This window comes from Microtus oregoni, unplaced genomic scaffold (assembly GCF_018167655.1).
Source record: "Microtus oregoni isolate MIOR12 unplaced genomic scaffold, Mior012 000002F_ref0000024, whole genome shotgun sequence".
In the NCBI taxonomy this organism is placed as follows: Eukaryota; Metazoa; Chordata; class Mammalia; order Rodentia; family Cricetidae; genus Microtus; species Microtus oregoni.
Window position 1 is genome coordinate 74134143 of NW_024543061.1, and position 23395 is coordinate 74157537.

The following is a 23395-nucleotide window of genomic DNA, read 5'->3' on the forward strand; positions in this document are numbered from 1 at the left end:
AAAAAAAAAAGTAAAATTCTTATCCATGTTTTGGGCGCGAAACCTCGACGCGCCTCTGAAAGGGACGTTAAGAGAAAGGCCGGGAGAAGGGCGCCGGCCGGGGGATTGCATCATTTGCAGCTCCCCCTCCAAAACACGGGCTGCGAACCGCAGCCACCATCATGGCGCTCGGGTCTGGCCGCGCTTCCCGCGTCCCAGAGCGTCCAGGCCGTGGCCAGTGATCTTCGCTAGAAGCGTTTGCAAAACATGTTTCCCGGCCGCTGAGCGCCAGTCTCTCGCCCCCTCCTTCCCTTTGTGTGCGTGTGTATGTGCATGTGCGTGCGTGTATTTGCCAATATGCCTGTGTCATGTGTGCGCTCTCTCTCTCTCTCTCTCTCTCTCTCTCTCTCCCCCCCCATTCCTCGTCCCCCCCCCCCCACTCCTCGCCTCCCCCACTCCCCCCGTCCCGAGCTGGTGGTTGTAAACTTGATTGGCATTGGCTGCGCCCACTGATCCCTGTACCGAGTCCACTGAAGATTTAAGGTGGATCTAAGAGGCTGAAGCTGCAGGCGGAGCCTCGCTCTTAGTTTTGGAAGAAAAAACCCCAAACCGTGCGCTCGCTGCGTTTTACGAATCCTTTGGTCCCCAGGTCCGTGGGTCCCCGCCCAGTCCGCCGCACTTCCCCCGCCCACCTTCCCCTGATTCCCCATTGGCCCGCGCGTGTAGTTTGAATTTTTTTTTTTGGTTGCTTGTTTTCTTGTTTAAAAAAAAAAAAATTACAGTACCGTATATCATGTGATGAGACTTACTTGGGCAGCCTGAGGTGGGGTGTTTTAGCTGGTTTGGTTGAAGGCGGTAGGGAGCAGGATGGGTGGAGCTCTCTGTTCCAAAAGTTACCCCCGCCCCCAAGTGCCGTTGACAGAGTGCAGGCGGGAAGCTTCGGCTGTGGTTGAGATGTAGCATCAAACATTCATGGATGTCCAGGGAGTACGGGCCCACAGGCTGCTGGCCAGAGGCTAGGAGGGCACAGGCGGAGCCGGACGAGGATACACCTTCCCCTGCCCTGGAAAGGTAGATTTGGGGAGGGTGGGAGCGGGTAGGTATCCTGGAAATGATTATTTTCCCATCCAGGAAATAAACCAAATGCAAGGTGTGTCTACAGACTCTATTTAGAGCAAAGAGGGTGTTATTCCGGGGGTTAGAATATGTCAAAATTCATCACGACAGAGGCAGTTGGTGTCCTTTTCTTTTGTTTCTTTCTTTTTCTTCTTTCCTTTAAAGAAACCCAAAACAAAAAGCCAAACCTAACAAACTGTTTTCCAGTGTTTTTGCTTGAGAATGAGGTAGGGGATATAAAGTCCCTTTGATTTCTGGGTCTGAAAATTCATTGGAAAGAGTATGTTAAGATTTAGGACAATTTGCTTGGTAGCACAGGTCTAATACAAGTGGTGATGTTTTTAGATTAGAATCCAACTATGTTTCTCTTTGCAGTGAAGCATTTAAGTGTTTATAATAATTCAAACGTAGCCAGTCCCAATCAGCTTTCACTGAATTGGTAAAGCCAGCATACACATACCTTTTTTTCTTTGCTTTTCTTCCTTCGCCTTTAATAAAGTTTCCCCTGATGTCTTCTTCAGCCTTCTTTAGCCAGATGCCCAGCCCTGGCCTCCCCACAGTTCCTAAACCAGTATTCTGTGTTTTTAGTTTTTAACTGCCCCATCCTGAACTGGCCAGACAAACCTCTTAACTCCTCCAGCGCACTAAGGTCTCTGACTGCTGTCATAAATCCACCTGCTCAGGTCTCTAGGCTGTATTCATTGACTCTGTCAGAGGTGCATGGTCTCTTCTGCCTTTCATGGGATCCGCCTAATCAGAATGGGCAATCTATAAGGGAAACCGTGTGAACCCTCAGGAGGAACTTGACTCCTGAGGACTATGTATGTAGTCTCAGGAAACCGGTCTCCATCTTGAATGTGACTCAAACCCTGGATGTGCCCCTGACCGGGTGTTGTAGATAAGATTCAGATAGCAAATGACTATGCAGACTGGTTTTGAAGTTTGCGCTTGGCATGGTGGAGAGCACACCTGCAACCTCACTTGAGAGGTGAAGTGGGAGGAGCTGGTGGTGTTCAAGGCCAGTCTTGCTACTTAGAGAGTTTGAAGTCAGCCTGGGCTGCAGGTGGCCCTCAAACATACAATCAAGAACACACAAAAAAAGGGGTCATTAAATAATACTCAACAGGGCATGATGGTGCACACCTTAAATCCTAATACTCACAGAGCAGAGGCAGGTGGATCTCAATGAGGTCCAGGACAAAAATAAAAAATAATTTGGGGGCTGGAGAGATGGCTCAGCGGTTGAGAGCACTGACTGCTCTTCCAGAGGACCTGGGTTCAGCTCCCACATGGCAGCTCACAGCTCCAGTTCCAGGGACCCAATGCCAATGCACATAAAATAAAAATAATTTTATAAAAGTCTCTTGCTCCCACCCTCACCTCTTAGATAAAGTCTTGCTGGCTTTGAACTCCCGGGCTCAGCGGATCCCTGACTTTAATCTCCCGACTAAGTGGGTTCATAGGCGTGTGCCACTGCACCCATCCTGACCTTTCAGGAAAAGGGAGGCCTTAAACTCAGGCTCTAGAACAGCTAGGTAGAAATCTGCCAGCATTGAGGCCTTGGCAGGGAGGGCGTGGCTTGGTGGGTGAAGCACTGGCTGCACAAGCATACGGACCCAAGTCTGGGTTCCCAGAACTTGTGTTAAAAGCCAGCACTGGCAGTGCACATTTTAAATCCAGAGCTGGTGAGTGGACAGACCAAAGTAGATTCTTGGGTCACAGTGACATCCATTCTAGCTAGCACAGTGAGCTTCGGATTCATGGAGAGGGAGGGTAATGAAAGATGCCAGTGATGACTTGGGCATGCGTGGATGTACACACACAGGTGAACTCTACTAGTGAGTGAATACCTAGGCTTTAACCTTTAACTGGTATTAGGCTTGAGCCGAATTGTTGGGGTACGTTACTGCTGACAGTGGTCCCAGGGGGCAAGAATGGAGCAGAAAAACTGCGCGTTGACGTCATAGCTGTTCTAATATCATGGCACTGTGAATTGTTCACGTTTGTGATGCTGCTGGTGCAAATAAGCCGTGTGCAGCCAATCGCTGCCCCACAATTCCGTACAATACTTGATGATAGTCAATGACCGCTACTGGCTTGTGCATGTATCACAGTGAAGTTTCTATTAAATACCTCCTATTACCATCTTAGGGTATACTCCTCCTTAGATATGTGTTTAAGGTTAACTGTAAAAGACTCTCAGGTTAACCCTTCAGAAGCCATTATTGTCATCGTAAGGGGCAACAGTTCTAGGCATGTTCCTGCCCCTCACCACCTTCCAGGAAGACTGGATAAAAGGTAGAGGCAAAAGATGTCATATCGATTCTATTTTTCAGTGTCTGGATAGAAGCCAGAGCCTTGTGTCTGGTAGGCAAGCATACTAAAATTCAGTGGATGTTAGACTGGCCTTGAACTTACCGAGTAGCTGACCTACAGCTTGAAGCAATCTTCCTCCCTCAGCCTCCCATGTGCCTGTGTTACAGATGTGCACCACCACACCTGGCTCAGATAAAGATGAACTTGATCCTGTGTGGCTAATTAACAAAAAATGTTTTTCTAAAGTGGTCTTTTTTTGTCGTTTTGTTTTTATGTGCATTGGTGTTTGGCCATGGTTGTCAGGCCCCCTGAAATTGGAATTACAGACAGTTGTGAGCTGCCATGTGTGTGTTGGGAACTGAACCCGAGTCCTTTGGAAGAACAGCCGGTGCTCTTAACCACTGAGCCATCTCTCCAGTCCCAAATGTTTTTTAAAGTAAATTAAAGCAGAAGAGCTGGGGATGTAGGTAGAGTACTGGCCTACGATGAGTAGGCCCTAGTTGTGATCCCCAGCTCCTTGTATCCTGCTTCATGCCTGTAATCCTGGCACTCAGGAGGGAGGTCGGGAGAACCAGAAATTCAAGGTCATCTTCAGCTACAAAGCAAGTTAAGAGGCCCAACTGGCCTGTACGAGACTATACCAAAATGAAATAAAACAACAACCAAGCAACAAACAAAAAATAACCTCACAGATTAAGCACATAAAGAAAATATCTTTAAATAATCTGTACAATGTGTTCTAAGTTAGATATTATTACAAAAGTTTAAAAAAGTTATTTATTTATTTATTTATTTTAAAGAAAAGGCAGGCATAGTCGCACATGGCGGTAATCCTAACACTTGAGAGGGGAAGCTCAATGTCATTCTTGGCTACACAGTGATTCTGAGGGCAGCCTGGGTTACATAGTTAAAAAAAAAAAAAGAAAGAAAGAAAGAAAAGAAAAGTGTTATAAAAAACATGTCGTAGAAGTTAATTTATTATTTAAGACAAATGGTTAAAATAAATGACATTTAGTCCAACTGTCCAGGGTGTATAGAGTCCACAGTAATGTGTCAGTGGTCTCCACATTCATTGCCTGTTACTTGTTGATTGCCTCAGGACAAGTCTGAGACATGCGTGCTCTGGTCTTGGGAAGAGTCCTCTACAGTCCCAGCATTTTATACTTGTTTGTTTGCGTTGAGGCAGCCGAGTGACCCTCACACGTACTCTGTAGTCAACATGGCCTTAAACTTGGTCTTCCTGTCTGCCTTTCAGTACTGGCATTAAAGGCAGAAACTGCCACAATCAGCTTCCATTTTGTATCTTTTCTGCAATTTTTTTTTTACTCAGCATTTTATACACGGTGTAAGCTATTTTATGCACTATTTTTACTTTTCTGGGCTTAGATGTTTGGATAGACAAATATTATTGTTACAATCACTTAAAGTATGCGATCTAGGACAAGCTGTTCAGATGGTAGGGCTAGGAGCTGCAGCCTCTATCCTGAAGCCTAGATGTGCAGCTGGCTGTACGTCTGTAGTCGGCTCCGTGGTGTTCACACAGTCACAGCACATTGGTCCGGAGGTGTCTCTGTGATCAGCAACACATGACTGTATTTCTGATGAAATCAGACTTGATCGCTGTAGCTCTCCTGTTCCTGGGAGGAGAGACAGGGAAGTCCAGGATATAGGAATAATTGAGGGAACAAACTCCAAAGTGCAAACAGATCACATTTACTACTGATATTTAAGGGACGAGAAGGTGGTGGGTAGATGTGAAATCCTCATTCTAGGGTGACCTGCACTGGTAAACAAGGGCACTGTCTTCTTTGACAGGAATACTGACCATGGGAAAGATGATAACCTCACCAATGCCTTTACACTAACCATTGACTTTGACTACGTGTGTCGTGTATCCTCCCTGTGACCCCCAGGAGCTAGGGATCCAACCCAGAGCCTCCTGCATGCTAGGCGGGTGCTCTACCACAGAGTCACGGCCCCTGCCCCCTCCCCTCACTGTTTCTCCCTCCCTTTCAGTCTCTGATGCACCCAGGCCGCATTATTTATAAGAATGCAGACTGTGGTTTCATTTCTGGTGAGATCAATCCTTCTGCTCTGTTTTCTAACCCCCTTCCAGAAATTTCCCAGCTTCTTTTGTCCTATGTGGATTTAAATTTTCTGATTTTCATTATTTCTGGCTTTATTTTATTTTGTTATTTTTTATTTATTTATTTATTTATTTATTTTTTATTTATTTATTTTTTTGTTTTTCGAGACGGGGTTTCTCTGTAGCTTTGGAGCCTCTCCTGGAACTAGCTATTGTAGATCAGGCTGGCCTCGAACTCACAGAGATCCGCCTGCCTCTGCCACCCTAGTGCTGGGATTAAAGATGTGCATCACCACTGCCCAGCTATTGCTGGCTTTAAAGAAGTGACAGGAGAGACCAGATGTGTGGCAGCACACCTGTGGCTCCAGCACTTTCGAAGCAGAGAATAAGGAGTTCAAGGTCATCTCCAGCTCTGCAGTAAGTTGAGCCCAGCCCAAGCTCCATGAGACTCTGTCCTGAAAATAAAAGGAAAATAAAGAGCACGCAAAAGGAAATAGGAAAGAAAAGGCCAGGCAGTGATGATAGAAGGATTTTCTAGGGTGCATAAGGTTCTGAATTTGAAGCCCAGTACCATAAATAACAATAATAAAATGAGGATCGTTATGTCACATTTTCTACCGGAAAAAATTCTTGAAGAATCAAAGGTTGTAGTGGAGGGGCCGGCAAATTAGCTGAGTAGGTAAAGAGACTCAGCGAGCAAACACGAATAACCTGAGTTCAATCCTGAACCCCATGTACAGGCGGAAGGAGAGAACCAAACCCACAGTTGTCTGTCTTCCACACACAATGCGTCACACCCCCATCGCACGCGTACACACCCACATGCACACATAATAAATTATTTAAAATTGAAAGAAGGGAAGTAGAAAATATGAGATCATAAATATAATCAAAGAAACCTGAGAGAATTTTTAAAACTTGTGTGCTGTGCCATGGGTATGGTATATGTACTTGTTAGTGCTAGTGTGTGTGTGTGTGTGTGTTTGTGTGTGTCTGTAGAGGCCAGAGATTGAGGTCAGGTGTCTTTCATTCATCACTTTCAAGCTTATTTTTTTCAGACAAGGTCTTATACTGAATCTGAAGCTCATCGATTAGGCCAGGCTGGCTGGTCGTTGCACTGCAGGGGTCTGCCTGTATCTACTCCGAAAGCCCTGCTTTGACCATGCTTTTGCAGGCATGGGTCCTGGGGGTCCAGCTCTGGTCCTCCTCCCTGTTTTAAAAACAGGCACTTTATCAACTGAGCCATTAGCCAAGCCCCCTGAGAAAAATTTGGAAAATTAAATATCAGAGTGGGGAAGGTATTTCTAAGTATGATAGAAAAACATAAAATTCATAAAGTGAAATAGCAATAAATTTGATGACATAAAATTATAAATTAAATCCCTTAATTAATTTTTTTTCAGTGTAGAATGTACCCTAAGCAAAGTTAAAAAAAAATAGGCAATGGTGATGATTTCACAGTAATGTGAATGAAAAAAACATTTTAAATTATCAGGTGGATAACTGTTTTGCCCTCCTGCATGTATATGCACTCAGTACGTGCCTGGTGCCCTTAGGTGAGAAGAAGTCAGTAGATCTCCTGGAATTGAATTTACTGAAGTTTGTAAGCCCTAATGTGGGTGCTGGGAGTGGAACTTGGGTCCTCTGCAAGATCAGCAAATGCTCTTAACTACTGAGACATCTCTCCAGCTCCAATATATTTAATATATTAATATATATTTAATACAAATATATTTAATGCCACTGAACTGTACTGTTAAAAATAATTTTAAATGATTAACTTCAATTTCTATATCTTTAATCACACACTGAAAAAAATGCACAGAGGAGGGGCTGGAGAGCTGGCTCCGTGGTTAAGAGCACTTGCTGCTCTTGCTGAGGGCAAGAATCGAGGTCCTAGCACCCACATCAGGTCGCTCGGCTACCTGTAACTCCAGCTCCAGGCCCTCTTCTGACCTTCTCAGATGACCGTGTTCACATGTGCGCATGCCCTCATAGGGAGACACACATGTACACCTAACTAAAATAAGTTGAATATTAAAAAAAATAAATGCACAAATTGTATTAGAAAATTAAAGTCTGTTCCCGTTCTATCTAAAAAACAGCTTCCACATTCACGCCATCAGACAATGGAACAGTGGTTGGACTTCAAACTCCGACTGCTTGGGTTGGAGTCCCATTGACTTAACCGTTTGGTGGGCGGGGTTGTTTTGTTTTGAGACTGGGTCTCATGTAATTTAGGCTGACCTCAAACCCACTATGGAGCTGAAGATGGCCTCAACCATCTAACTTTAAGCCACCATTTTGTCTTTTATATAATGAAGATGCTTAGTGTTTTCATGAAGTCATTAAAAATGTCTAGTGGAGGCTGAGTATGGTGGAAAATGTCTATAATCCTGGCACTGGGGAGGTGGGGATGTAGGGTCAGGAGTTCAAGGTCATCCTTGCCTATAGACCCAGTTCAGGGCCAGCTTGGTCTGTGTGAGACCTTAACTCACTGTTAGGGACAGTGGACGATTTAATATGTGTGCAGTACTCAGCACATCCCCTGGCACATAACAAATAATAACAACTAGATATTTATAAATAATGTGAACAACGGCATGCCCCTGCCCTTCCTTTGCCTTTTTATTTTTATTATTTATTTATTTTTTTTTGGTTTTTCGAGACAGGGTTTCTCTGTGGCTTTGGAGCCTGTCCTGGAACTAGCTCTGTAGACCAGGCTGGTCTCGAACTCACAGAGATCCGCCTACCTCTGCCTCCCGAGTGCTGGGATTAAAGGCGTGCACCACCATCGCCCGGCGCTTCCTTTGCCTTTTTAAAAATTATTTTCTTACAGTATTCATAGCCAGAACTTTCCTAATATTGTAAATCTATTTTCTCTCTCTCTTTTTTGTTTTTGTTTTTCTTTCTCTCCCCCCCCCCACTTTTTTTTAAAGGATGGTTTCATGTGGAATAGACAGACCTTGAATTACTTCCCTTCTGTCTCTGTCTCCAAGAGCTGGGACTAAGGGTCTATGTCTCCATGCCTAGCTATATATTTTTATATTTTCTCTTTCCTTTTGGCTTTTGGAGAAAAGGTCACTCCTGCCCTCAAACTCATGCTGATTCTCCTCTTTCTTCTGAGCGTTGGATTATAGATGTGAGCACCTTGCCCATGTCTGTTTTTCTAGTTTTTATGACTACCATTATTTTTAAGATAAACAAAATTGCCAGGCAGTGGTAGTGCATGCCTTTAATCCCAATACCAGGGAGACAGAGACAGGTGGATCTCTGTGAGTTCAAGGCCAGCCTGGTCTACAGGAGCTAGTTTCAGGACAGGTCCAAAGCTATAGAAAAACCCTGTCTCAAAAAAAAAAAAAAAAGGCAAAAGAAAAAAAATTGCTGTTATAATGTTTTATTATTTTTTAATTGATTTTTATTGAGCTTTACATTTTTCTCTGCTCCCCTCCCTGCTTTTCTCCTCCCCTTCAACCCTCTCCCAAGGTCCACATGCTCCCAATTTACTCAGGAGATCTTGTCTTTTTCTGCTTCCCATGTAGATTAGATCGATATATTATTATTATTTTTTGATACGGGTCTTGCTATGTAACCTTGGCTAGCCTAGAATTTACTATGCTGGCCTAGAACTGTAATCCTCTTGCCTCAGCCTCCAAAGTGCGTGGATCACAGGTGTAGGTTACCACATCTGGCTTTTTTATTTGGTAAATTTTGTTTCTCTAGTTTTGTTGAGAAAGAGCCATTCTGTAGTCCAGTGTGAACTCAAGGTGACCTTTTTGCCTTAGTTCCCTGAGTGCTGGAATTATAGGCATGCACCATCATGCCCGACTGAAAAACAAATGTTTAAAATTGACATTCAGAAAACAGAATCAATATGCCACAAAAATGACTGAAATGGTAAATTTTATGTTTTGTTTCACTAAGATGAACACAGTTTAAACAATAAGGCATTTGTTGGATTTAAGCCCATCCCTAATCATTTCTGGAGTGACCTAGCATAGGTTTATTTGTAGTGATGAGCAACCCACCCACGTATAAAGACAATATTGAAGAAGGGTTGGTAATACAGCAAAGGGGTCATTTCTTAGCTGGTAATAGTTGTGCCTGCCAGTAATCCCAACACCAGGGAGACTGAAACCAAGGGATGATGACTTTGAGAAAGCTTTTGGCACATAGTGAGATCCTGGCTCAAACGACCAAAGGAACCGGAAGACCACTGCTGTGTGTGGTAGTACCTGCCAGGAAGCCCAGAACCCCAGAGGTGAGGGCCAAGGATCAGTTACAGGCCAGCTTCTGCAACATTGATTTGGAGGCCAATATCCACATGGCCGTGTCTTATTCCACAACCACCAAAAGAAAATAAAAATCACCCCCAAAACAAAACCAACAAAAGGAAAGAAATCTCAACCAAACCAAACCAAACCAAACCAACCAACCAAGCAAACAAAAATCCTACCACTAACAAAACGCACACACACACACACATACACTCACACCATAAAGTTTAGGTAAATTGAGTCAGAAACAGCATCACCCAGAAGCAAGCATGGCTGGTCTTGAGTTTCACGGTACTTCCCTCCAAGGTTGAGTGATTTTTTTTCCCAGCTTCACTGGTGACCAAGGAAGCAAGGCGACTGTGTGTGGGATCTGTGACTAACCAGAGTCAGGATAAGATCCCTGTCTTCAAAATAGCTAAGCCTTGGCTTAGTGGCATCGCCTGCTTTCCTGTAGAAGCCCAGGTGGCCTCTTGCAGTCAGGGCAGCTGCCTCTCACACAGGCTTGCCGCCCTGCTTCTAATGCTTTGTGCTCCGCTCCAAGGAACTGGAGTCTCTTTTTAAAGATACAAATAGCTACAAGGTCTCAAACATGTAACCCAGGTTTGGGCCACTACACTCAGCTAAAATGTCATTTGTTATTTATTTTATGACAAATGTCAAATGTCACATCAGTAAAGAAAGACTATTATACAATTGATGACAGCAAAACTTGGGGAAAATGTTAAATCCCTTCTACCTACATACATATACATATACGTGCACATATACATACACTATACACATATACACACACTACATACATATGCACAATACTTATACATATATCCACATACATACACACCACATACATAATAAATAACACCATACATACACATCCACACACGTATATACATATACATACATATACACGGATCACACACCTACATGTATGCACACACATAGAAACACAAATATGCACATATATTATACACATACTTATATACACATATAATACACATTCTTATACACTGTTGATTTAAAATGTATATTCTTTATTTTTCTATTCTTTTTTTACAAATATACTTTTTGGGAAACAAACAGTAATGTGTATTTTCGAGAATGCTCATGTACTTATATATATTAGATTTTCTTTTGAAACAAAAAAGTAACTGAACAAAACATTTGATCCTGGGTATTTTGCTTCACACTTGAAGTCCTCCCACTTAGAAAACAGACACAGGGGGATTGCCAAGTGTTTGAGGCCAGTCTAAGCTTCCTCACAAGACCTTGTCTTCTTCTTTTAATCACGTGTATGTGTCTGGGGGAGAGTGGGTGCCAGAAGAGGATAAAAGAGTGTCAGATCTCCTGGAGCTGGGGTTGGGAGCCACTTGCCATGGGGGCTAGGAGTGAAATACTGGATCCTCTGTAAGAGCAGTAAGCGCTCAACCACTGAGCCATTTTCTAGCTCCGAGACTCCGTTGGATATAAGATTACATGATTGATTGTTTGATTGAACTGACAGTATGTATGAGAATGTAGACATTAAAGAGAAAGCAGACATTAAAACATGCTTGGTAGGGCTGGGGTAAAGCTCAGTCAGGGAACGCTTGTATATGGATTCCATCTCCAGCAAGGATAAAACCAAACACATGAAGCCTTTAGCAGTTTTGATTTATTAGACGTTGGTCCTGTTATATGAACGCAAAAAGCGGTCAGAGCAATATTTATAGAATGAAACAGTCTTGTGGGAAATTTAGGGTTCATATGTATGCATAAAATTGCCTAGAACAGTGATTCCTAACCTGTGAGTCTCAATCCCTCTGGCAAACCTCTGTCTCTAGAAACATTTAGATTGCGATGCATTACAATAGCAAAATCACAGTCATGAAGTAGCAGCGAAAATAATACTATGGTTGGAGGTCACCACAACATGAGGAACTGTATTAAAGGGTCTCAGCATTAGGAACGTTGAGAACCTCTTTCTCTCTCTCTCTCTCCTTGTCTTATCTTTCTCTCCCTTCTCCTTCCTGCCCCAACTCCTCAGGATCTAACTCTGTAGCCCAAGCTGACTTTGAAGTAGTAGTAATTCTCCTGCCTCAGCCCTAAGTACTTGGATTATAGTTACAAGCCACCACACTCTGCTCCCAAAACCTTTCCTCACCTGTACATGAGCCTGCTCTGCCCCAGCGATCATCTTGTTTCCTAGTCCTCACTTCCAAGTTAGTGGTTGGGGGGGTCTTCTTTTTCCCCTTTCAAATGCACAGATTTTTTGTTTGTTTTTTGTTTTTTTTTTTTTTTTTACTTCAGAGCTTTATTGTGCAGGACAGAAGGCCACACCTTGGCCTGCCCACTCTGAAACTTTTAAATTGTTACTGCTCTGAGATCCCTAGTGACCCCCATCATGGTCTCCATTGGAGTGTGAAGAGAGTACAACCAGGAAAGCTTAACACTCAGTTCCTTAAACCCTGGCAGCATTAACTATTGTTCCGCTTTACCCTGGAGGGGAAAATCACACTGGAATTTATCACTAAGTCAATTTTTCCTTCTTAAATGTCTTTGATACATATTTTCACGGTCCCTGTGACTTTGCTCCTAATTTCACCTCAAGCGCCCCATGTCGCCATCTTCAGAGACTCCTCTCAGTACTTTTCTCGTTTGTTTTCTCCTTGGCTGCACAAGGTCGGGGATGTCGGGGATGTTGATGGAGCACAGTCTTTCCCCACTGACTTTGCCCCTAGGCGTCGATTTCTGCAGCCCTGTGTCTTAGGCCTTCTGGGTCATCTTTTCGTCTCTCTTTAGCCCTCGGTTTTCTGCTCGTGTCTTTGCTGTTCTTCATCGGTTTTCTTTCGGGATCTGGAGCTCGGGACAGTCTCTGATCTGGAGCGACGGGCTCGTCTACGCTGGCTTCCACGTTTTCCATTTTCAGGATGTTGCTAATCTGCTCTTCCATGGGATCGGTTCTCTTTGCCATGATTCCCAGGTGTTCGTTTTCACAGGCTCAGGTGATGTATTCCTCTCCCTGGGAGCAGCCTTCTGAGTCTTAGGTGCAAAGTTTCCTGCTTTGGTGACACATCGCAGCCCCCTAGTTCTTGAAACACTTCATCTCTTGCAGACTTCCTCTTGGGGGACAGGGAAGCATTGCTCTAAGGCCTAGATCTTCCAGGGCAGTCACTGGAATGCAAGATGGTACCTGGGTTGGGGGATTACTCTATTAGTTGGCATCAAGAGCGTGAGGCAGTGGGTGACTTTGCTTCTGAAGTCAGGAATCACAGAGAGGGTGACAAATGATGGTGTTTGGCTCACTTTCTTCTTTTTATTTAATCTGGGACTCCGGTCTTCCATGGGGCTAGTACCACTCACATTTAAGATGGTGTTGTGTGCCAACATCTGTGACAACATCATCTGGGGAGATGCAACACATACATCTACTCACCCCAGATAGGGAACCCACAGCAGACCAAAGTTCAGAGCTTGGGGAGTTTTCGTAAGGTTACTTAAAGGAATATGAATGAGGGGTTATTTCAAGAGCAGAAATGGCTCAAAGACAGCAGCGTCACCAAAACCCACCCAGCTCACAAAGCTGGGGACCTGGAGCACTCTGCACAGCCTGTAGGCAGCTCAACAGGTTGGGGAATTGCCTTTCCAGGTGCCTCATTGGTCTGAACCACTTCCAGGAGGCTCAGATTGTTTCTGCCTCTTTCTATCAGCTGGTCTGGTCTCACTGTCTTCTTTGTAGTTCTGAGAGGGATTCTCGGCTTTTATTGCTTCAGGCAATTATTATTCTAGCAGGGAGGGGCAGAGTGAATCTTGTTGGTTTCAGGGACTTCCTGAAGCTCTTTTGAGTTGTTTATGTTCCTGCTTAAAAAACTTCCCTACAGGATGGAATGTTTCAATCTCGATGCAACCTGTTACATAGCAGGTGGGTCTTCCCATTTCAGTGAACTCAATCTTATACTCTCCCAAGATCTGGAGAGGGAGGCCGGGGAGAGGAGAGAATGAGTGAGTCTCTTAGGTGTGTAATGGTTCCTCTTTAATAATCAACTTGACAGAATCTACAGCCTCTTGGGGCATGCCTCTGGGTAATTAAATGTTAATTGGTGTGGGAAGACAGGGCACCACTCTCTAGGCAGAGGATCTTGGGCTGTGTAACGGTAAAGACACGGACCCCAGGACTAGTGCACACGGATTCAGTACTGTCTGTTCCTGCCTGAATAGAGCGTGACCAGCAGGCTCAGTCTCTTGCCTTCGTGGCTTCCCTTTACCATACGCTATAGCTTGGAACTGTGAGCTAAACGAAACCATTTCTCCTTCAAGTTGCTTCAGTCAGGATATTTTATCACCGCCACAGGAAATAAATTAAGACAAAGCGATTCTAGATCTTGTCTAATTGGCAGTGTATATACATGTGTGTGTATATGTATATACATCTTGTACTTAAATGGTTTATTGATTTTTTTTGTTTGTTTTTTTTGTTTTTCGAGACAGGGTTTCTCTGTGGTTTTCTCGAACTCACAGAGATCCGCCTGCCTCTGCCTCCCGAGTGCTGGGATTAAAGGCGTGCGCCACCACCGCCCGGCTGGTTTATTGATTTTTAAATTGAAACAAAGTCTCTGTCTACATGACTCTGACTGTCCTAGAACTGTCTATGTAGGCTAAGGTAGCCTGGAACTCAGAGATCCATTTCCTTCTGCCTCCTGAACATTAGAATTAAAAGTGTGCACTACTACCTCTGACTTTATATGTAATTTTTTTTTTTTTTTGAGACGGGGTTTCTCTGTAACTTTGGAGCTGCCCTGGAAGTAGCTCTTATAGACCAGGCTGGCCTTAAACTCACAACGATCCTCCTGCCTCTGCCTCCTGAGTGCTATGATTAAAGGTATGTGCAGACACCGCCTGGCTATATATAATTTTTAAACATTTTCTTCTTCAAGCGTGTGCACATGCAGGGAGGTCATAGGCCAACTTTCAGGACTCAGTTCTTTCCTTCCACTATGTGGGTCCCAGGGATCAAACTCAGGAGGTCAGGCTTGGTGGCTAGTGCCTTTACTCTCTGGGCTATCTCAGTGGACTTCCAGTTGTCAGCATTAACTACTGAACAAAGTCTCACGTAGCCCAGACTAGCCTCAAACTCCCCACACAGCCAAAGATGACCTTGAACTCCTGAGCCTCCTGCCTCTATCCCCAGATGCTGGGATTACAGGTGAGTACTACCATGCCTAATCTTAGGAATGGGTGATTTTTTTTTTTCTACACAGGGTCTTTTTGACTATGTAGTGCTATCTGATCTGGAACTTGCTATATAGTTTAGGCTGACTTCAAATGTGTGACTCTCCAGTGCTGGGATTAAAGGAGGGTGCCACCATACCTAGACTTTGGGGATGGATTATTTTTTAAGGTCCCTGTTTTTTTGTCCTTTTTTTATTGATTGACTTTGTTTATTTATTGCTAACACAGTTTGTCCTGGAAAAAAAGATTTTGGATTTTAGTTCCTACATCTTTGCTCAGTTAGACACCATTGTTTGGGCCTCAAACTGTCAGAGCATAAGACTGAAGTTCTGAGGCCCCTTCGTAGCGTTTATCCTTTGGAAGTCTTGCCTAACTCTCGGCAGTAATTACCTTCCTGCCCATCTCCTCCAGGAGACTGGAGCCTGTGACTACAATACACTAGTCATGTTGAAGATAACAGTCTGACCTGGGAGTGGTTGCAGAATGAAGCGGCAGTTCTTGGCTCTTTTAAGCCATCGAGTTATATCATCACATGTTTTCCCTTTTCTAATAAGATCATATATGTTAATTGCTCATCCTACACGATGCCACTGTTGTTTTTCCTTTGATTCCTGTGAATATATGGTGTGTGGCCAAAAATTCGGAATGTAGCTTTCTTGGAAAATAACCTGATCTCTGTCAGTGGAATTCATGATGCCGACAAGGAAATAGAAATCCTGGGACTGTAGCCAGGAGGAACCTATAAGTCATCTTGTCTAATGTCCCCTCAGGAAATCACAGATTAGAATTTTCTCCTCTGTAAATGGAAAGATTGGACGAGTGGCCTCTTGCACCCAGGGCTCCTCGATCTGGTGCAGGTCAGCCAAGTGCACAGTGGCAGCTAAAGACTGGCCAGCTGATGGAAATGTGAACCAGTTTTCCAGTACGCTGTTCTGAGGAACTAGCAGAGGCAGGAGCTCGCCTCACAGGCGGCATTCCCGGGCGTGCCAGCTGCCAAAGATCAAGGAATATGAGTTTGGGGATAAAGTTCCTGGTAAGATCCCATGTGGTAAAAAGATGGAAGAGGCTCAGTTTTCTGTGGTTTGTTAAGGCATCCCCGAGTTAAAGGGGATGATAGTTATACCTCCCTTATGTGCCGTGGAAACCAAACACACGGCACACCCCTCTTAATTCATCTGCAGATGTAAGGCTGTTGTTAAATAGGAAAACGGAGGGGAAAAAAGTTCTAGAAATGCCCCAAGCATGCTGGAAATGGGACAGTAGAGTCAGGGCTGAAGGTCAGCCTGAGCTACACAAGGAGCTGGAAATCAACCGGGGCTACCTGAGACCTTGTCTCAAAAACCTAAAGAAGGGCCATGAAGATTGCTCAGTGAGTAAAGACAGCTGCCACCAACCCTGGCACCCGCATGGTGGGAGGGGAACACTGATTCCTGCAGATTGTCTGACTTCCACACACTTGCCTGTGGTGTATGTGTGACACCCATACACAGCAAATAAGTAAACGGAGTAGATACTTTACAAGGAAATTGTGATTAGTTGCTCTCTGTGTATTTGTGTCGGTGTATACGTGTGTGCGCATCTGGAAGCCAGAGGCTGAAGCTGAGCGTCTTCCTTGCTCATTCTCTAACTTATCTGCTGAGACGCTCGCTCTTTTATAGAACCCGGGCTCCTCCACAGAGGAGCAGCTTCATCTTTTTCTTTAAGGACATATATATATATATATATATATATATATATTATGTATACAATATTTTGTCTGTATGCATGCCTGAAGGCCAGAAGAGGGCGCCGGACCTCATTATAGATGGTTGTGAGCCACCATGTGGTTGCTGGTAATTGAACTCAGGACCTTTGGAAGAGCAGGCAATGCTCTTAACCTCTGAGCCATCTCTCCAGCCCCCAAGGATTTATATTTTTATGTGGATGATCTGGCCACATGTATGTCTGTACACCACATGTATGTAGTGCCCGTGGGGATCAGAACCCCTCAGAGCTGGAGTTGCCTGTGTTGCTAGTGACCATGCGGGTCCTGGGACCTGGGACCTCTGCAATAGCAACAAGTGCTCTTAGCCACGGAGCCGACTCTTGCATACAAAACCTCTTTTTAAAAAGGAGTTTTTTTTTTTTTTTAAATTATGTCTATGTAGCTAGGTGGTGGTGCACATCTTTAATTGCAGCACTCAGGGGGGCAGATCTCTATGAGTTCAAGGCCAGCCTGGCCTAGAGTGAGTTCGAGGACAGCCAGAGCTACAAAGAGAAATCCTGCCTTGCAAAGCAACAACAACAAAAATGATGTCTATGTGTAGGTATGTTTGCTCATATGCACATTGTGCCCTGGGAGGCCGGCAGAATGTGTCAGAACCCTGGAAACGGAGTTACAGGCAGTGTGAGCTGCCTCGTGTGGGTGCCGGGTCCTTTGCAAGAGCAGTACATGTTCTTAATTATTGAGCCATCCTTCCAAACCCAAACTCCTCATCCTTCTTCCTCCACCTCCCAGGCATTGAGATAATGTGCATATGCCACCACACCCAGCTCAACTGTGTGCCTTTATCTTTCTTCAATATGTTGCTTAGCACACACTCGAGAAGAACATTCAAAGAAAAACTGTCGCTTCGTGAAGTGAAACAGATAGATACAGGATGTCGTCCTTGGGCCATAAGAGCACACAGTAGTCCCAGTGATATGATTCAGGTGTTTGAAAAGTGATACCCCAGCAAGAGCTAGGCGTGTGAGGCCAGAGCCTGGGAGTGTACTTAGTGGTAGATGGCTTGCTTAGCATACACAGACCCTAGGTTCCATCCCCAGCATCCAAGGGAGAGAGGAAGTCCAGCTTGGATTGCATCGGCTCCTTCTGGAGTCAGCATGCTGAATCAGAGGCCTCGGGAGGTGGACCTCGTAGTGGCTACTGCCCCACCCTGTTACTGCTTTTAGTTGGCGTTCCCTTTTTATTGTCGTAATAAGTGGCTGCTTGTGCTATTTTAGGTTCAATTGGTGTTTTTCCCTTTGACTGTGTAAGCAAATAACTTATGGATGAAAAAAGACTCATTTTCTTTAAAGAACCCAGCATTAAAAAAAAAATTAAGCCGGGTAGTGGTGGCGCACACCTTCAATCCCAGCATTTGGGAGGTAGATGCAGTCAGGTCTCTGAGTTCGAGGCCAGCCTGACATACAGAGTGAGTCCCAGGACAGCCAGGGCTACACAGTGAAACCCTGTCTCAAAAAAACCTAAAACAAAACCAAACCAAAAGCAGAAACATTAATGTGTGTGTGTGCGTGTGTGTGTACGTGCGTGCGTACGTGCGTACGTGCGTGCGTGTGTGCGTGTGTGCGTGCGTGCGTGTGTGTGTGCTCATGAGCACATGCCACAGCAAATGTGTGAAGGTCAGAGGACAACTCTGGGAATCAGTTCTCTTCTTCCAATGTTTTGGTTCTAGGACTTGAACTCAAGTTCTCAGGCTTGGCCGCAAGCACCTTTAGCTATTGAGCCCAGCTCATAGGCTCTCAGCATTTTGCTTTGCTTTTTATTTCTGTGTTGTTTGGAGTTTTAAGTTGTTTTTATTTATGAATGTTTGCCTACATGTATGTTATGTGCACCACATGCATGTGGAGGTCAGAGGAGGGTGTAGGACACCCTGGAACTGTAGCTGTGCGTGGTTGTGAGCTACCACATTGGTGCTGGGAATCAAATCCAGGTCCTCTGCAAGAGCAGCAAATGCTCTCAACCACTGAGCCGCCATTCTGGCACCTATTTCTGTCTTTTTTGAGATAAAATCTAGTGTAGCTCAGGCCGGTCTTACATTACCTAGAAAGCAGAGGCTGGCCTTGAAGTCCTGATCCTCCATCTCAGCCTCCCAAGGGCTGGAATTACAGGCTTGGGCCATCAAATCTGCAGTCATTTTTATCTCCTATTTTTTCTTGTCTTAAAATTATTACCATTATTAATTTTTAGACAGGATCTCAGTAGTCAGGCTAGTCTTTGACTTTTATCTCTTTGGCTCAGCCTCTTCTGGAGTGCTGTGATTGAAGGTGTTTGCTATCACCTCCTTCTATTTCTTTATTACTTTAGCTTTAGAAGAGGCTTCAGGTGGGGGCATACCAGAAACCAGCCACCCAGGGATTGTGTTGTTGTTATTTTGGAACTTGAAGATTAGCAAAGAGAGCCCTCTGCTGGCTAAAGTAGCATAGTACTAGAGTTGGTCAGTGGCCAGACCAAAGGCCACTGCGGGTATCGCCTATCCTGGGGTTTTTCAATTAACAAATGGATGCTGTTCTGTTTATTTCATTGACTGTCAACGCAGACTTGTTTGGAGCGTGTGAAAGTGAGCTATAATTCCCTGACCCAGCCTGCCCTGCTCATCCATGTGTAAGGATGAACCTGAACTTCCCATCTTTCTGCCTCCACCTCCAAGTGTTAGGGGTCCAGGGGAGCACCCCCACCCAGTCTTATGCAGTGCTGGGGATACAGAGCTTCGTACATATTAGGCGAGCATTTTACTAATGGAGCCGCATCCTCAGCCCCCCATTGTTTATTTTTTAATATTTGGGGGGGGGGGAGGAAGGTTCTTGTTGGATATGGGAGGCACCAAGTTCCAGGTCCTTAGGAGGTTGATATGGAGGGTTGCTCTGAATTTGAGGCTAGCCTGGGCAAACATAGTCAGCTACAAGTCAGCCTGGGCTACAGGGTAAGATCCCCCCCAAGACTGAAGAACTGATCATGGTGGTGGCACATACATTTAATCCTAGCATTTGGGAGGGGGAGGCAGGAGTTTATCCTCAGTTCCATAGTGAGATGAACTTCCTCAGAACAAGAAAAAAGAGGGGAAGGAGACAGAAAGAAAAAAGTTAAAAGGCCCATTTTTCATACTTCTTGAAAATAATAACTCTCAGCTCAACCCTGGAGTAACTCCTACATCTTATCTGCTCCCCCCAAGTGTGCTCCCCTCCATGTCCATGGTCCCGTGTTGTCCTCACTGCCCTGTGTCTGTGTTCTTGTGTCCCTGTGTTCCCCCCATACCTCCTCCCTCAGTGCGCTGCCTCCCCCCCCAGTCATGTGTCTGTGGTCCCATGTCCCTGTGTTCCCCCCATATCCCCTCCCTCAGTGCGCTGCCCCCCCACTGTGTGGTCCCGTGTCCCTGTGTCCCCCCTATACCTCCTCCCTCACTGTGCTGCCCCCCCACTGTGTGGTCCCGTGTCCCTGTGTTCCCCCCATATCCCCTCCCTCAGTGCGCTGCCCCCCCACTGTGTGGTCCCGTGTCCCTGTGTCCCCCCCATACCTCCTCCCTCACTGTGCTGCCCCCCCCACTGTGTGGTCCCGTGTCCCTGTGTCCCCCCCCCCATACCTCCTCCCTCACTGCGCTGCCTCCCCCCCGCCATGTGTCTGTGGTCCTGTGTCCCTGTGTCCCCCCCCATACCTCCTCCCTCACTGCGCTGCCTCCCCCCCCGCCATGTGTCTGTGGTCCTGTGTCCCTGTGTTCCCCCCATACCTCCTCCCTCACTGCGCTGCCCCCCCCCCCCACTGTGTGGTCCCGTGTCCCTGTGTCCCCCCATACCTCCTCCCTCACTGCGCTGCCCTCCCCCACTGTGTGGTCCCGTGTCCCTGTGTCCCCCCCCATACCTCCTCCCTGACTGCGCTGCCTCCCCCCCCCGCCATGTGTCTGTGGTCCCGTGTCCCTGTGTCCCCCCCATACCTCCTCCCTCACTGCGCTGCCTCCCCCCCCCCCACGCCATGTGTCTGTGGTCCTGTGTCCCTGTGTCCCCCCCATACCTCCTCCCTCACTGTGCTGCCCCCACTGCCATGTGTCTGTGGTCCCGTGTCCCTGTGCCCCCCCCCCCTCATACCCATCCCTCTACCACTCACTGTGCTGCCTTCCCTTTCTAAGCAAGACAAAATAAAACCAATCTTCATTCCAAAGAGCGGTGCTGATGGAAAGTGAGCCGGAGGATAGTGGCTGCTTATCTCGGGCAGATCCCAAGCTGAATGCCAGGGCTGGGGCCCGCTTGGTGCCACACACCTGAGAAGAGCTGGACTTCCTTCTTGTGTTCCTGGCTGCTTCGTTGACCGTGGGAAAGAGGGTGCACAATGGAGGAGTGCTGGGTTGATTATCTGGAGGAGAAAGGGGCTCTCCTGGGACCTTCGGCGAAGCACTGATAACGAGCTTCCCTTGTGTACTTGGACTGAGAATTTATCTAATTACATTTTCTTTCCCTGAAACAAAAAGCTTATATATGCCAGGCTGTCCTAGAACTCGTGAGCCTCCTGCTCCTAAAGAAGGCAGGCATGTGCTACCCCTTGCTCCCAGCTGGTATCTCTCTGCATAATCTTTGTTATTATTACCATTAAAATTTGAGACATGGTTTTACTAGGTAGCCCTGACTGTCTTTAGAACTAGCTCTTGTAGACCAGGCTGGCCTCGAACTCAGAGAGATCCGCCTGCCTCTGCCTCCCGAGTGCTGGGATTAAAGGTGTGCACCACCATGCCTGGCTCTCTACAGAATCTTAAAAGCATTTTTTTTTCCCTAGAAAAGATTAATACATGTGAAAAGCTAAGTAAAAATCCTGCGTAAAATAATAGTTATGTTGTATTCAGTATTTTATTATATTGTTTCTGTGGACTATGATACACTCTCTACCCATGAGCAGAGGGCTTGTGTGTGTGTGTGTGAGGCCAGAGGCAAGTATCAGAAGTCTTCCTTTATTGCGCTATACCAGTGATTCTCAACCTGTGGGCCGTGACCTGGCTGACAAGCCTCCACTTCTAAAACTATTTATGTTATAATTCATGACAGCAGCGAAAGTACAGTTATGAAGTAACAACAAAAAATAATTTTATGGTTGGGGGTTACAACATGAGGGATTGTATAAAAGGGGTCACAGCCTTAGGAAGGCTGGGAACAGCTGCTGTACAGTACGTTTATTTTTAAACCATTGAACCTGGAGCTCCCCAGCTGTCTAGAAGGTTGGCCCAGTGAGCCAGTGGGACCCTCCTGTCTCTGCCTCTCGACCCTGAGATTATGGGTGTGCTCCACCATACACCTTGGTGAGACACAGGGCGTTCAGCCCGGGGCTGATATACACCGCCAACCACTCCGCCCTCAGAGCTGTGGCCCTAGCCCTGAGACCATGAGACGCCTGCGCCCGCCGTCACTGCCCCACTCCGCTCTGTGCAGGTGGCTTTCATTTGCACTCCCCCCTCTTCAGAGGTTGCCCAACATCCGTCTAGGGAGCCCCCGTGGCCGCATGCCCCTCCCTTGCACCTGGATCCGTTAGTCAGGCAGCTCTGTACCAGCCTCAGCAGTTTTTCTTCCTTCTTTGAAGCTGGGCATAGCTCACACACCAATGATCCCAACACGCGGGAGGTGAGGCTCAAGGTCAGGTGGAGCTATGTGAGATCCTGTTTCAAAAATAAAAGTAAGGGCTGGGAAAGTGGGTTCACTGAGTAAAATACTTGTCCCATAAGCATGAGCACTAGAATTTGGATTATCAACACTCAAGTAAAAAGCTGGACTCCATGTCATGTTGTTGGGTGATTATTTTTTAACTCTTATGACTCTTTAGGGGCTTGCCACCCAGCTCCCAAATAAATCACATGGAATCTTATTGTTTTTTTAGCTTGGCTTGTTTCTAGCCAGTTTTTCTTAATTTAAATTATCCCGTCTATTTTTTTGCCTCTGGGCTTTTACCTTTTTCTATTTCTGTATATCTTTTCTGTCCTTCTTATTCCCTGTGTGGCTGTGTGGCTGTGTGACTGACCCCTTCTTTTCTTGCTTCTTGATCTTTTTTCTTTCTCAAATTTCTCCTTCCATTTATTCTCTCTGCCTGCCAGCCCCGCCTGTCTTTTCTTCTGCCTTGCTATTGGCCATCCAGCTCTTTATTAGAACAGCCAGGTGTTTTAGGCAGGCAAAGTAACACAGCTTCACAGAGTTAAACAAATGCAACGTAAAAGAATCAACACATCCTTGCCTCTTTAAACAAATGTTCCACAGCATTAACAAATGTAACACATCTTAGAATACTATTCCACAACAATGGCGTGTGTCTGAAGTTCCCCTGCTGGGGAGGTAGAAACAGGGAGATCCCTAGAGTTCACTGGCCCACCAGCCTAACCGAATTGGTGAGCTCCAGGTTCAGAGAGACTGTCTCAGAAACTAAGATGGAGGGGTGGCAAGATGGCCCAGTAGGTAATGTGTTTGCTGGGTAAGCTTGGTGGCCTGAGCTCAGTCCTGGGAACCCACATGAAGGTGAGAGGAGAGAATGCTACAAAGTTCCATTGAGTGTCACAGGGGTGCTGTGGCTGCCCCACACACACCACGCACACACAATAGTAATAAACACAATTTAGAAATATATACAAGGTAAGGTGGACATTGAGGAAGACACCTGGTGCGCGCGCACACACACACACACACACACACACAC